At 35.4% G+C, this 16646-nt stretch overlaps 1 long non-coding RNA gene across 3 annotated transcripts in view; it reads right to left on the bottom strand.

Annotated features, from left to right (window-relative positions):
• Positions 1–10850, bottom strand: part of LOC115494937 (uncharacterized) — a 54606-nt gene extending 43756 nt beyond the window's left edge. Inside the window, exons 1-4 of one of the 3 annotated variants that reach the window (XR_012055540.1) lie at positions 9428–10850; positions 8502–8605; positions 7353–7489; positions 6770–6867 (exon numbers count right to left, since the gene is read on the bottom strand). This is a non-coding gene — a long non-coding RNA (uncharacterized lncRNA). Of the gene's footprint in view, positions 1–354; positions 3627–6769; positions 6868–7352; positions 7490–8501 lie in introns of those variants that run through there. The other 2 variants (XR_003959968.4, XR_012055539.1) reach the window with 2 other exon arrangements.
• Positions 10851–16646: the final 5796 nt, after the last annotated feature.

Genomic DNA, 16646 nt, shown 5'->3' on the forward strand with positions numbered 1-16646 from the left:
GTCACAGATTGATTCTTCACTCAAAGTCATCAGCATAATGCATATTAAAATCTTCCAGAGAGAAGTACTGTGGCAGCCAAAAGTTTTATTTAGGAGTACCTTTCCAGCCCCACTCCAACAAGCTCTCAAGGCCTCAAGGATTGATTCTGCCCAGCTCCAAATGGGGACTTTCATGACTGACACTAACACCTCCTATCTGAGAAAATCTGAATCTTTAATATATCCTTACAGAAAAGCAGGGTACCAAGATCTCTCAGATAATTTGGCATTTTTCTCACAGATCTTCCCTTAGCATTGACACAGCCTTTAATTTTGTATGGGGAAAAGAAGAATTGTCAAAATTTTTCAGACCTTTAGAATAACTTACCATGTGCCTCAGGGAATCCTGGCTGGATCCTGTGAACTGCAGTGACACTACAACTTCTGAGTAAACTACACTACACCTGTAAATCCACCAGAAAGGTTTCAGAATGAGCTGCTACCAGCTTAGCAGTCACTGCTTTCCACAGAGTTAAACCAAAGCACCTGGGCCGAGTTAACCACTGACAAACCAACCTTGATCAAGGTCGAAGTTTCTGCTTTCCATTAATGTCATTTGTTAAGTAATATTTTTGCCTGCAGGAAATGTTACAAAGTTGTCTCCGATTTCAAATTAGGAACTACTTCTGAATTTAGTTAAAGTGGTTTCACATGACTGAAGTGTAGTCAGATGAGATGTAGTCATGCTGTCTACAGATAGCTGAAGATGAGTGAATTTTTTCCTTCTTCTGCTTGCTTTGCAAGGTAAAGGTATCTCCTTTTTTGTGGTTCAGACTGATGTAATCCATTCCTTCCTTCTCCTAAAACAGATTACAGCAAGCTACCCTTGTTCACTCAAAACTTCAGCTGCTACAGTTCCTCTCCTCCATAACTCTTGTGTGCAACAAAAGGTATTCGTGCTTCTCGCATCTGCTGTGGTCTTGGATTTGTTTGGATTAATAAAAACTCTGCTTCTATGCATAGCAGTTAATTATAACACTGTGATCAGTACTCAAGTAGCTGAGAAAAGAGGGCGTTCTCTGGCTTGCAACCCTCAAATTTAAATACTTCCAGATCAAGCATAAATTAGGCTCCTGATCCTACACTTTGTTCTGGTTTTTAGAGAGGTAGAACACCCAATGAACTCTAAAATCTAGACTTTTGTATGTCTGCTTCTAGTACTGTTTTGGTCCTACCTCCTTCCCTAAGTATTTTAGACAAATTCTAGTTCTTTTGATTTTTATAAATCATGTCCATACAAACTACAGTCAAGTACATTGACAGAAATATGTGATTAAATATATAGATAAAGACTGAAATAAAATGTATTATTAAAAAGCAAAGGCAGATGAAAATTGGAAATTAACACCTTATTTTTCAAAATAACACAGTATTTTCTATTTAAATTACTGTTTTCTGTTCTTTTACATTTTTCAATTCCCCTTTCAAGTGAAAGAATGATGAATAAAGATTTGTTGCAGAGAAGTACACCCACAATAACACTACATTTAATTTTATCCTGCTTTGCTAAAACTTTTTGTATTCTTAAGTCTTTTCTTATTTTTGACAGCAGAGGGAAGGGGAGACACTGAAAATTACACACAAAATGGGAAGTCCTCCTTGTGCTATTTGTACACTATGGAACATAAGTGCTTCCTAACACTGCAGCTGTGTGGCTGACAAGCATTATAATTGTTTATTGCAATTTGGTCAAGAGCAGCTAAAGAAGGAAAAACCTGACTTAGGGAAAATCAGAGACAGAGTCCTACTTTGCTCATTGAGGTTTAAAGAAAAATGCTTTATATGCCTGAATGACTGCCTTGGCATGGTATACTCCTTTCCAAGCCCTGAATTTCATGCCTTTTTTTCTTTCGAAAGCTGATTTCAATTTTGGACAGCATCCACCTAGAATTACTTGTATGTTTTTAATTTCTCCTTTGACTACAGAACTTAAACAAACAGGTTTGGCTGGGTGGATTTAATCAGAAACAGATACAAAGTTTCGAAAATGAAAAGTATGCTAAATGCACCAAAGTCAGCTTTCATTCATTTACTCTTTCTTTATTTCTTTTATTAGATAGTTTAATGCTCAGGTTTCTCAAAGACCTGAAGTAAAAAGAAATAATGAGCAACAAAGATATTGAACTTACATATCAAATTTTTTCCAGAAATCTTATATTAAAAGAGAGTCAAATGGAGTTTGTTGTCTGTAGCTAATGAACTAGATAAAGTTGAAAATGAGTCCAAGGTAAATTGGAGATAAGTGAAGTATCAAAGATTTCAAGAACAGGAGCTTGACAGCTCTGGTATTATCTAAGAGTCTTTTAATGCCCTAAATTGTTCTTTGCTCTTTACTACCACAAGACAAGACTGATTTATTACAACAGTGTTAACACCACTATAGAATTTCAATTTATTGCAATAGAACAAGGTAAGTTGTTTGAAAAAAATTGAACTCTCTCTGCAGGCAAAAACCTTGAGATCTTTAGATTTGATATTGGGGTCTCCTAGTTTGTAAAATCCTGGGTTCTTGGTTTTACCATTGAAATAAAACTCCTTGACCAGACTCAACCAATATTAAAAATAGGATTAGGTCTGCAATGAAAGTGAGTTATGAATTCAGTAAGTCCATCTCAGAAAAAAAAACTCAGTCATGTAAAAATTAAGGACATGCTATACTTCTACTTAAATTAAACTATGAATATGTGCTATAAACAAGAATATACAATTTTCCATTTTGGGAATCCTCCTTTAAATATATCTGTGCCTGATATTGGTCATTAAGTGTGTTAGAAGTTGAAGCCTCATGGAATTCCCAGCTTTGTCATTGTCAATTGGCACACTACTCTTTTGTAGACTCAGGATTTAATCCAAGACACTACAATCTAAAACAAGTTCTAAGAAGTTTATTTATCACAAGAGGGTTTTATCTTAAAATTTTAAAATGTGAGATTATGCAATTTACATTATTTTTCACTGCTAATAACTTTTATTATTGTGCATATCTATAACGGTTGAATCAAACAACAATTATAGAAGTAAAGACTCCAGGCTTGTAGACTGTCATATATTTGTATAAAGCTCAAAGTTCACATTACATTCATTAGAAAAACAGACAGAAAATAAAAAGTAAGAAAATCCTCTGTTCCTTCTAGTGTGCTTAGAACTAAGAAAAAACTTCCTCCCCATCATCCAAGTAGTAACCACCAAATATGAGTAAATAGTCTCCAATAATTTTCCAAGAGCCAAAAGCATAAATTATTCCACAACCTCCTCTTTGTCTTAGCTTACAGGAATTCTTACGGTAAAATGATTATAAAAGAAATCCCATGATCCTGAACAGATCTGCCTACAGGTTTTTGTGTAGCATGGGACACAGCACATCACTCATTACTGACTACTGAAATAGCCAGTGATTTCTTCTTTTTTTTTTTTTTTGTCAGTTCTCAGCATATTTCTACTGATTTATGTGTTAAATCAAAATTTTTCCAATCTTCCCTCAGAAATAGTTTGTGGATAAGTATTGATGTCCATGCTTCCCTTTACACTGTCACACACGTTTAACAGTTCACTTACAGATGTTTATTTTGCTCAGCCATCTGTTCCATCTGAAACAAAAGAGATCACAGAAAATGAACTCCCACTGTAACTCTCTTTCTGAATACATAAACAACTGGGTTCTCAACAAAAAAGTCTGTTGGTTTTCACAGTGTGTTGGAAAAGATGCACTTTATGGATGACTCAGGAAGTCAGATCCCCGGTCTGAACAGCATGGAATATTGGTAAGATAATGAAAAAATGATGAGTGATCATGCAATAAGGGAGCATACAGATCACTCTAAAATTTTTATTTGCAGGATGGTGTTCTGTGTCTTTTTTTTTTCTTTGTAGTTACAGGTGTTTGTTTTTTTTTTCTTTTCAGACAAACCCACAACTGAGAACTGGATTGGACATAAGGAGATGCAGTGAAGGGCAACAAACTGAGAGAAAGAGATTTAATGAGAGACTTGAAAAGGGAATTTGGTGGGCAGTGCCAAAATATAAGAGTCAGTTTCCAAATGCAGGGATGAGTTGGCCCATAAAGACTGAGTCACAAAGCAGTGGTCAGGTAAGAGGCAAATGCAGAGGGGGCATGAAATGGGAACAATAAAGTCTGCAAGAGGTATACACAATAGTATGCAAAACAATAACAAGAACTAATTCTAATTTGGGAAGGCCATTAACAAGTATTCAAATCTGAGAGAATATGAGAATGAGAGGAAAGGGAGAGAACCATAAGAGAGTGAAGTTTGTAATGAAATCTGTTAACTAAGAAGAAAGTTCAGTTACTTGGTGTGACTGGAAGACAGTAGAGGAAAGGCAAAAGAAGCAGCTGCTATAGTACTGTCAGAGAACTGGTTCTCATGAATATGGAGAGATTTGTCCATCTGGAAATAGTCCTTATCCATTCCTGCCTCCTGATCATATATCTGCATGGAAACTGTACCTTTATTTGTTTCCTGGCCACAGCTGTCCAAGGCTGTTCCAAACTTTGGTCCTGAAAGTTTTAGAATGCCCTCAACCTAAAAACTGAGCAGGTATAAATAGTTTACCTGGGGTATGATCTGACCCCCAAAAAAATGAACATAAGTAGATTCAAATCTCATTGAAGAAGGCAAGAGTAACACCTTAAGCCAAGCAGGTTCACTGTAACTACTGACTCTCTTTACACTGACATATATCAAGTCAAATTTCCTCACACACCAGCCCAGTTCTCACTACAGGTTTCACTTGGCTCTTACCACATCAGCTCATGTACTCCTGCATTGGAATGGGTATAGCTGTACCATGATACCTGACTTCAGGATGAAAATTTCCATATTATACTCTGAAACTGAACAACCAGATGAAGCATGAAATTTCAAGCAATTGAGGCAACCAAACTCATGCCCTGATACCTGCAGTCAGGCTATAAACCATAATTATACTTGGGGACTAAATCCAGGCCTAGAAGAAATAAAGTAATGCAACCTTGCCTCCTATTTAACAAGTTAAGAAAGCTAAAGAAGCAAACAAAATCCCAACAATGACAATACTTAAACCTGGAGTTTCTGTGAAGGTATTCCCACTTTAAGTTTCCAAATATGGATATATACGTGCCACAACAGCCTACCTGATCTCCCTGTGTATTAAGAGGCAAGTAGTCACTAAATTTTTTTGGTTTCTTTTTTATTTGTCAAGGGACATTGTCTGGTATTACAGCAATCATTATTTTTTTTAATGAGAAATTATGATTTTGAAAAATAAATCCATAAAATATTTGCACTATAAAAAAAAGAGTAAAAACACTTTATCTGTAATATTACATTTGAAAAATATTTTGCCATATTTGATGCACACACGAGTTTGGAAAATAGAAGTTGACTCTAATAAGGTAATAATTTGTAAATCTGTTTAAATTTCCCACATATATATCCATCTAGAATTACATTTATAGATACCCAAAGAAGCACTAGCCATACATGATCAGACCCAGGAAGCAGTTCAGTGATGCTGTTTGGATATAAACCCACAAAAACTGACTCATCTTGTGTTGACACAGCAGCTGTAGCACAGGAAGAAAGCTGAGTTGGCCCAGGAGGGTTAAGCCACACCAGACTGCAGGAAGAGTTGCAGTACAGCTCCTCATTTATGTCTGGCTCAGAAGCCCATGCACTGCCCTGCCCTGCCCAGCCCTACCCAGAAAAACAGAAATAGCCAAGACAAAGAACAAGCTTTTGAATACCTTAGGATTTATATTCAGTCCTATTGCTTGTGGGTGAGTTTTCTTTCTGACCTCCTGCACTATAAAAAGTGTTCATCTTTAACATGTGAAGCTTTCAGTTTTTAGAATGGCTATGTTTTAACACAGTGAACAAGGTTTTGTGGAGCAACACCAGTGAAGTAGGACACCCAAGCCAAAGCAACTTCGATTCTTTCAAGTTCATGTTAAAGGGAAACTGCAGCACCTCTCCTCTAGTCCTTTTACTAAGTCACACTATTGATGATGTGCTTTTTCTACTGATGTCTTAGGCATGAAATGATAATGTTACACCACATATCCAAAGCAAAAAGAATAGACACTCTTAAATGAGAGAAAAGACACATCCACAACTGCTTTTACTGGGTGCTGGTCTTGATACAGTCTATAACACCTGATCTCATGGCATAAAAAGACTCAAATAGATTGAACTTCAAATCATCCTTGCTGATTCTCTTATTCATGTACTTCAACATATATAGGCACATCTTAGACGTTAATCACTAGGAGTTTACATACAGACTAGTCAGAAACACCCTTATTTTAGAAACACTGGTTCAGTCGCTGCCATCTTGCTTTCAGTTTGCCTCATTCAAAATAAAGACACTCTCACTGCTAGCTTTGCTTTGATATACAGCCCCTTCAGACTAATTTCTGTTGTTCTTGATGCATCCTGTACTAGTCTCTACCTGGATATAACCACACAAATTAATGCTGATGCTGTACTCAGTACAGTGACAGCATTAATAGAGCACTATTTTGTTGTCCACAATAAGCTCCCTCTTGTGCCTCTGGTGTTCTGTAATTAGGCCCCTTCAGACACACAGTTTGGTTATTGTGGTTCATCAGCTTATAATCCATTACTCTAAATAGCTTCATTTTCATTCTTCTTTTATTTCCCTTTTCCTTTTTTCTGTTGAATTAAAAAAAAAAAAACAGAAACAGGTAATGGAAGTAAAAAGAATTACTCACCCTTCATCTCGCTCTAACATAATGTTTATGGGCAGCAGGGAAAGCAGGAAGATGTTCTTGTGAAGAGAGGAACTTGAACAGCTTTATAGGACAACAACCTAGGAAGAAATGACAAGCCAATACCCACATTTACTGTTTGTAAATCTGAGCATTGATTCTGCTTTCACAAGTGGCTTTCATCAAATGCAAATCAGAAGCCTGGCATCTGCTTGAGTAACCAGGCAGCCCTGTCCCCCTTTCAAGGGAACAAAAGCCATACAATCAAAGGATTTTAAGAGGATGGCAAACTTATTGTAAGCTAGAAAAGGTTAAAAGTCTGCCAGGGCTTAAATATACCTCTCAGAACTCCCAAGTATGGAAGCACTTCTGACCTTTCTGAATTTTTTTTTTCCTGTGAAATGTTTCTATATATTTGAAACATGATAAAAAGTGACCAAACAGCAGAGACATAAACTAGACACATTTCTTACTTCCCAACTGATTTTGAAAGCTTCAGAAAGCAAACTCATACAGCTTTATTTGTTCTCAGATTCCAAAAATCCAGCTCTGACCAACAACACTCTGGCTGCTGTACAGGACCTACCTGTGCTCCCCTGGATTAACTGACAGATCCTCTTCAGTAAAGATGGGTAACAACAGGAATTCACTCCAGCCATGCTTATTCCTGTCTCAGAAATCTTCACTAAGGGTGGCACACCCTGGAAAACAGCTGAATAACATCTGGGTAGAGAAAAATATATTTATAATAATATTTTGATATTGTAAAATAATATTTTAATAATATTTAACCCTTTTAGATACATTGCTGTTGTTATTCTTTGAATTAGCTGAAATTTCACTACATCTACTTGCTTCAGTTTAAAAGCATACTTTCCCAGCAACAAAGAAAACCAGATTACTATTTCTACTGAAAATCTCTGAAAAATGTGTAATACTAATTTCACACATATACTTACTGTGAAAATAAAGCCTTTTGCTCTATGATTGCAGCATAAGATAGACTTTTTAAAAAAATATATTAAGACTGAATGAATCCATCAGAGGATGTCTAATTGTCTTATTTCTCATTCATTTGGGAATAATCACAATGCTTATCCCAATGATTATGAGGTTAGAAACCAACGTTCAAAGACTTGTAATAAGCCTAACGTGTCAGTTTGGTAAATTTTCAGCATTTTATTTAGTATTTGGTTCTAGATTCCAAAACAGAATATCATCTTACACACAAGTTTTAGCTTTAAAAGAACAGGATTTGTCAATGCTATTAATAACTAGATGGATAATAATTCACTTTGAGTAATGTCTGAAGGACCCTGCCACTGTGAGGATTCTTTGTAATTATAAGCAGTTTCATTTAAAACAGGTCTTGGTTCTAATGTTATGAATGCTTTAACAGAGCAACCTGTGCTTTCTTCTGAAGGAGTCATAACTCTCAAGCATTTAGAGACAACTATAAAGCAAAGGCTGGCAATTCTCTAAGGCAAAACCAGAACAAAAGAACAGCAATAGGAAGGAGGTTTGGAGTTGGGTTTTTAATATGTAGTAGGAACTAGATAAATCAGTTTATGAAACTGAGTGTCACAAAATTTCATGGAGCCCAAAAATATAGATAGCAGTGAAACTAAATGATGTGAGCTAAAGGAAAAATCTATTGATACATATCGGTTCTGGTGGTACAAATGTAAATCTGACCTTCAGGTCAGATGGACGTACTAAGACCCACCAGACTTACCCTGTACTTTGTCTCTTTTTAATTCTATGTTTTCAACACCTCATGTTGGCAGATATCATTGTTGCATTACCCAAGGAATAAGCTTGAAACAAACAGACTTCTCTCTGAAACATAGAATCTGGAGTTCAAGTAATGCAGATAAAAGTGATGAAAATAAAAAATAACCAAAATAACCACCAAACACAAACCAAAACAAAAACATTATGAACTTAAGAAGAGGATCCCAAGTAGGAAACAGGTTCTGTTATCAATGTAAATATACCAGGTAAAAGACTACTTCAAGGAGGAAATAACATATAGAAACAAAGCATGAATGGTAATTCTGGACTAAGCATCCTGCCTATCACATCTCAAATACTCTCCCCTATTTGCTGCCAATGAGGATTTCTCCCAAACTCAAACTCCTTACAGAGAGCAAGACAGCTACAGAAAACAAAAAGGAAAATCCAAATGAGCCAGACTACAACAAATGAACTAAAGGAAGAGATCAGAGCATCAAAAGTGCAATAGCAAGGGAACTAGTGAGGGATGTAAAACAGAGCATTCTTGACAGCAACCCAAGCAGCTGATGAATGCTGCCAAGTGATGCCCAGGAACAGAGACATCAATGTCAAAAGGAAAGTACTGAGTTGAACTCAACATCTGATATTGAGTTGACACTTCCATCCAGCCCACTAAGAACATTCTTAAGGCAACACAATCAGAAAAAGAAAAACAGAAGTTACATTATGCTGTTTTTCAATACAATATCTCGTGTTCAGAGATGATCTGCACCCACAGCAACGTTTTCCCCACAAGGACCTTTTTGTTGAGTAATATGGCAAGACCTTTCTCCTCCCAAAAGCAACATCTGGATTTAGAGTATTCAAATCAGACCCAGAAAACAAAGAAATTCTGTGCTGACTCATGCTCAGAATAATTCTTACCTTCTCTGTGGTTCCTTTCAGCTGCAGATATTAGACAAAGTTTCCCAGAAAAGAATGCAAGTAAAGTACTTCCTTATTAGTCCTGCAAATAAGTCACTTTCACAATAGCAGCATTGCATAACTTGTTTTCATCTAATACAGTCATCTGCATAATAATTGGTCTTCCCAGACCCTTTGACAGAACTACAAGTGTTGGGGTGGCATGCTATGTTTGCTTAAGGTAGCTATTCTAGAATGTCTGCAGTAATACACAATGCACAAAAAAGGTGATAAATTTTACCAATGCTATGCAAAATGCTGATGGCCTAATGTTAAGTATAGCATCCATTTTTATTTTGCTTACACAAGATAGACCTATGCAATACGAGCATGATATAGTGATAAAAATTAAATAATATAGACATTAAACTACTGTATCATTGCTTTCCACATAATCCTATGGTTTTTAGCCAGATCCTACTGCATTATTATCAGATAATACACACTGATTATTTCTTGAAATATGAGTCAGAATTTTTTGAATTGTTAGTTTCTACATCTCATTAAATAAATGGGACACTACATATGATAACACAGATTAAAGGTTAAAATCTTCCTAGTGTCTTTAATATTTTTGATGTTGTTTCTTACTTTAAAATCAGAGCAGTGAGAGTCCTAACTGTAAGATTTTCAAAGGCACTTCAAACAAAAACATCAAATATTGAAATTGCTTTAACTTCTCACCTTCTCTTCCATCATTGCATTCACTTCTTTCTCCTCCCCTACACACAAACACATGCAAACACATTCTCACACACACCAAAAAAGCACTGAAGATTAGAAAGAGTCAACATTTTTTTAATGTGAAAATATAGAAATACACTCTCATAAATGTGAAGCTACCATGGTTTGAAGTCTAAACATTCAACACATAATTTGTAACTTTAATCAACACATCTCATTTTGCTAATGCGTACTGACTGCCTGCCTGAGTGCTAATGAGCGTCCCTGAATGCTAATGGCTCTGTGAAACTAGATGGCCTCTGAGAATCACATGGATTATCTGAAACTTATTTGCATCTCAGATTCCCAGCACCATTCAGCTTCACCTCTCTTTGACCTTCACATCTTAAAAACTAGGGAGAACAGTTGTGTTATGAAAGGAAAGCCAAAACTGAACCAAAAAATGAAGGCAGGCATATATCCATCTAGACTACCTTAGAAACAATTGAATGAGTTGAGTATTCTCATGCTAGAATATGGTCACTGTAAGTCAATATACATCTTGTCTCTCTTTTCTTTGAACTCTAATGCTTACAAGACTAATGCCTAAGAATACAGTGTGTGTAACCAGGAAATACTAAGAGGATTGTGAGAAGAATTAATACCTTTTAGAGCAAATTGATTTGCCAGCAATTAAACATATTGAATATATTATACATTACTGTATTATTGAATATATTATACATTACTGTATGCATTACTATGGGGAAATAACATATATATATATATATATATATATATATATATATATATATATAAAATAAATTCAACACAGCTGGAAAAAAAGACAAGGATTCAAGTACACAAGACCTCCTTCAAATCCCATCCCATGTATTAAAATTGTATATTCCCTTTAGTCCAACATATAACATTTATTTGGTGATGGTCAGATATGTCCTGCAACATCACTAAAGCCCCACTGTCCTATTCCAGTAAGTAGATATTAAATCAATGCTCTGCTTTAAAGGGAAACCTATATTCAAGGTATTATTTCACTGTCTACTGCATGTCCTTGGTCTCTATAAAAAGTCAGAAATATTTTCCCTGAAAGCTTTTTTTCTTTTTGAATTATGTTTCATGTTGATTTGGTTTGTTTGGGGTTTTTTTTGTGAAGAAATCCACAGATACAAATATATACACGTGTACATATACAATTACATATTTTCAGGAAATGAAACTTTCTTGTCTGTAAAGAAACATGAAAATTATAATTGAAGAATATGATGCAAATATTATTTTAAAATAAACTTTTTGCCGTTTACTACCCTCAGAGTAAACTGATAATCATATCTGTTTCCCACCTTGAAACACAGTGGAAGCATCTTGATATATTGTTAAAGTCAAAACCCAGGAGAGGCCATTGGATCATCTGGTTTGATCTCTGCCATGTTCGCTCCATTTGACCACCAAATTTAATATGCAATCCTTTAGATGTGGTTGACTCAAACATACCTCCCAAAACGGTGCATGACTTTGATCTGACAACTTCAACTCATGGAATATCCACACGTTCTGTGTGTTTGGTTTGCAGTAGCTTAATCATTTCTCCTTTTAAATTTACTATGATGCAAGCTTTTGATACATGGAAAAGAATGAAAATAAAGACCTGTAGGCTTCTGTATCTGCTTTTGCATTCCTCTGAACACACTACTACTGGCTACCTTATAAATAAGTCCTTTTTCTTTTACTATTTACATTTTCTCCCATCCGCTTGTCTGAATTTTGTCTAGTATTTCAAGGCTTATTAAAAATTAACAGCATGCCAGATGTCTTTTTAATTCTTTAAAGACTGTTTGGTACAAATTATCTGCAACTCTGAAAGTGTTTATCCTTTAATGTCTATCTATGCCCTGAAAAGCACTTCCTTATCCTCATGGAATGCAAACACATGGCTTTCCAAGTACAAAACAGAAAGTCTTACTGAATATTTCTACATCTTCTTTATAATTATTAAGTATTAATTTATTTCCCGTTGATAATGGATCTATAGCATCTCTAGAATTTCTCTGACTCCTCATTATGATTAGCTTTTGGTTCCTCCCCTATTGTCCTTGGATTCCTTACAAGTTTTCTGGATTTTTTAATCTTCCATATTATGCACACTGACATTTATTTACCAAAACTATTTTTCTTTAACTATAAAAAATGGCATATCCTACAAGAAGACAGCTGGCATCATGAAACCATCTCCAGAGACAGCTACATAAAAATCAGGTTTGTATAAGACTGAAGACAAGTTTTTAAAAGACAATGCTCAAGGGATCATGGATTCTTTGGGAAGAATGCAAATTAGTGTCTAAAACAAATTATGTCACTGCACAATCAGGAAGCCTAAGACTCCTGCATTAAAAAGGTTATGATTTAACCTTTATAAAACACAAGTCAGTAATAGAAATTTGGTGAAACAATTAGATTTGACCTTGCAAGGAATGTTAGCCCATCCTAAAAAGGATAAGTGTGATGTCTGTTACAGTCATACATAGTAGGTACCCTCATCTGCCACAATCACATCAAGAATTTATAAAGAAAAAACTGTAATGTACAAAGAAAGTTAACATTTTGGTAGACTAAAGCCTATGTGAATAACTTTATTGAGAAGTCAATTGTTCTGGGTGCATACCTAACACTTTTCATAACTAATTCTCAAACAAAACTATACATTACAAGTTGAACAAAAAATGAATAAAAATGAAAGCATCATAATTTATAAACACGTTGTATCAGTAATAGTCAAACAAACATAAGAGCATCTTGGACTGATAAGATTTATTCAGAAGATTCCCATTAATACTACTGGGACCTTATTACAGTAAAGCTTCTAAGCAGTAATGGTAGAATTATATTCCATAACAAACTACATCAGGTAAAGTTAATTGATTTTGGAGTCTAAAATAATTGCATTTCTATTCTGTGCCTTCTTTAGTAAGGATCTGAAAAAAAATAATCTAAAAATATAAACCTTGATTTATTTTATGACTTTCAAATAATTTGTTACTAAATTTATATGACATATACAAAACAGTCCTATCAGATATTTAAAGAAATTTGTGAAGTTTTAATTATCCTGACAATTTTCAACAGCTTGTCATCTAATACCATAGTGTAATACTCAGTATTTCCCACTTCCCTGTAAGCTGCCTGAGTTTCTCTCACATCAGACAAGAGCCCACACTGTAGGTTGGCTTTTGCAACCAGTTATGAGTTGTTGTAGTGGGTTATGTAAGGTGAACAAAGGACCTTGTCAGATACTTAATTCCCCACTTTCTGACAACATTCTCAAGGCAGGCAAAAGTCAAATCCTCATGCCATGTTACCTGTGCTGTGTTACTCCAGCACAGGGACACCTGAAAGAATCCCAGCAGGGCAGTGAAGCTACTCCAGGCAGAGCCCATGGGGATATGGGGCAATTCACTCTTCTCAGACCTACTATTCCAGGTTTTCTTCAGACCTCTATTTAACTTCAGCCCAATTCAAATTCAAGTTTAGAGTTTCTTCCTACATTCATAGGGAATGCAGCTAACAATTTTACATGTTAAAAGAGGAAAAGAATTAGGGAAGCCAGTGGTATATCATCAGATTATTCAGCCACTGTGGGAATGTGGGAGAAGAGAGGCAATGATTGCCTGTGGGAGTTTTATCTGTGTCTTGATCAGCCTTTGCATTTGCCCCTAACATTTCTGCCACCTTTCTGCATTGCCATTTCTCATTCCACATTTCTGTATTGTTCAAGCAGCCAATGTCAAACAGTACCTTCTGAAGGTATTGGAAGCAATGTGAACAGGGCTACTCTGAACCTGAACTGCAAAGAAATTCTCAATTTCAGTAAGAGAGCCTGTACTGATTATCATGGAAAGCATTTATTGTTGTAAATATTGTGTTATTCAGAAAACAGAGGAGCAGCATTGACTTAAAATATTCTTGTCCTGCATTTGGCAGATGGACCATGTCAGTTTGACCTGCACATCTTCTGTGGGTTGCATTTGGAGCTAGATCAGGAAACTGATGCAGGCTGCATGAAACTGAAAAAAACCAAAAAAAAAAAATTAAATACTAAAGCTAGATCAGGCCCAAAAATTCTCCTTTTTCCATATTTATAACAAGGGTACATCCTGCATCAGAGCTAACTCAATACTCCTCAAAAAAACCCCAACTTTTCCTCTATTTTCCTTTTTCTTTAAATAATTTTTATACTCTGTGTATTTTATATGTAAGAAAGGTGTTTTTAAAGTTTTCTGCTCCTTAAATATCTTTTCCTTTATTTTCTAAAAAAATTTTCCTGTAGAGACAACCTCCAGGGATGAGTAAATTCAGGCAGTTTCTAAGCTATCTTCTGCCCAGGTTAGATATCTCTGGAGCTTTGGGGCTGTGTATGTACTGCTCATTACAGTAGCCATGTAAATGCTGGTTTATAGTCTGTTAATACATTTGTCTAATTCTCATGAAAAGACATAAAGACCAGCTATACCTTGTGTGACTGACAAAGTGAAGCTTATCCTTTTATGATTAATCTTATTATCTCTAATAATGGCTTCAAAACTGCTGCACAAATAAAGATATAATAATAAATTAACTCCATACAGCACATCTTAATCCCAGTTTAACACACTCTTCTAGTAGGAAAAGAAATCCTATTAATTTGTGAAAACTTTGTGACAGACAGAAAAAGGTGTTGTTTTCATTCAAATCCTCCTCCTTTTCCACATAAGACCTAAAGGGGAACAGAGAACATGGGCAAATCTGCAATTCAGTAATCCACTGGCCCACCAAACACTTCTGAGAAATTTTACCCCAAAACAAAAACTTTACATTTGCTGTGTGAAGTTCTCACAGACTTTTTGAGCATTGATGCCATGCCTGCACCCCTAGCAGTGTGTTATAGTTTTACCATAGCTAAAACTATTTCTTTGGCTGTTTAGTCTGTGAATCATGAAAGCTTTATTGCTACCAACTACATAATTTTGTACACATTTATTCTGCAGAATAGTAAGCTTATATTTTAAATGAATCTTTGAGAAACTTTTATCTGGTTTTGATTTTGACCTAACATTTTAATTTCCAGTCAGGTCATTTTAGAAGGCAAACGATTGGCAAATTTCTGTATTTTAGTACTTTATTTAAGTTTTATCATTGATATAAATTATTATAATTTCCCATAAATTCACAAAAATAAAAAGTATTGAGATGTAATCTCTTTTTGAGAAAATTTGAAAGTTTTAAGATCACATTTCAATTTCTCAAAATCTTTTCATTGCATTCCTACTTTGTAACCTAAATTACCTAAAAATTACAACAGAGTTACTTCTTAGTAGGAATGAAAGGAGCAAGTTACTCTCTTTGACATACAAACAAGTCCCTTTCTTTTATATGCAAACAAACAAAAATCCAGATCCAAACAAAGCTCTCTCAGCTACAGTTCTTAGAGACAACAAGTAATTTTGTTAGTTTTCCCCTGCCTCCCTCCAAGGAAACAGGGAGATCATTAGTTCTACAGTCAGCAGCTGAACCAGTTAATCTGACTTCAGACCTTACTGATCACATCCCTTGTGCTCAGTAAACCCCAGACTGCACAAGATATATCACCTTTTCTTTCTTTCTAGGACTCAGAAGCCAGGCCAGAACATTATTCCTAATACAAACATCCATTTTTAGTCTGACCATGCACCTCTGTGAGTATTTTGATCCAAAATGCATGGCCTTATAAGAAAGGGAAGACAGAACATAGGTCAGTAATGAAAGCTACATATTATTTTTAGCAACATGACTTTGTACATTCAAATTACAGTGCCATGGATTTAACCAGCCACACCTCATAGAATTGCAGAATTATAAAACAGGAACAATCCTCATTGTAATTTAATTTAAAAGAAGCATGAAAAAAAAAAGCTTTAGAAAATATTGGTTGTCCTGACTGAAATCATGACTACAAGTTGAAAAAAGCAGTCTTGCTTCTCTGAAACAGTTAAACACTAAACAACTGCTAATCTAGAGACTTTACAGCTCACTGATTCACCAGCTCTCAGAGTCAGATTAAGAATTGTTCTAAGGACAGCCACTCAAATTTTAGGATCTGTGATCATTCTGGGCTAATGGTGTAGAGAGAGGACAAGAAGCAAGAGAAGGAAGAAAAGCAAGAACATCCTTAATAAATAATATTCAGAAGGAATTGACCATGCAGTGTGTTGTCATGATGAATCAAACCCATCTATCATATGGTCACTCTGCAGCTTTCTATAAAGATTTTTATAAAGAATGTATATTTTGACTTGCAGTTTATCTGAGACAGTGCATTTCTGACATTGATTTCTCATCAACCTATGTGATATGGAAAGCCACTTCAACTACAATACTGTAAAATGGTGTTTTGTCACATGGTATCTTACAAAATTCTCATGGAAGAATGTGTGAGAGCTCTTTAAAATGCAAGATTCACCACAGGGGAAACAGCGGTTAGCTCTGC

The sequence above is a fragment of the Taeniopygia guttata genome, chromosome 4 (assembly GCF_048771995.1).
Source record: "Taeniopygia guttata chromosome 4, bTaeGut7.mat, whole genome shotgun sequence".
NCBI classification, from domain to species: domain Eukaryota; kingdom Metazoa; phylum Chordata; class Aves; order Passeriformes; family Estrildidae; genus Taeniopygia; species Taeniopygia guttata.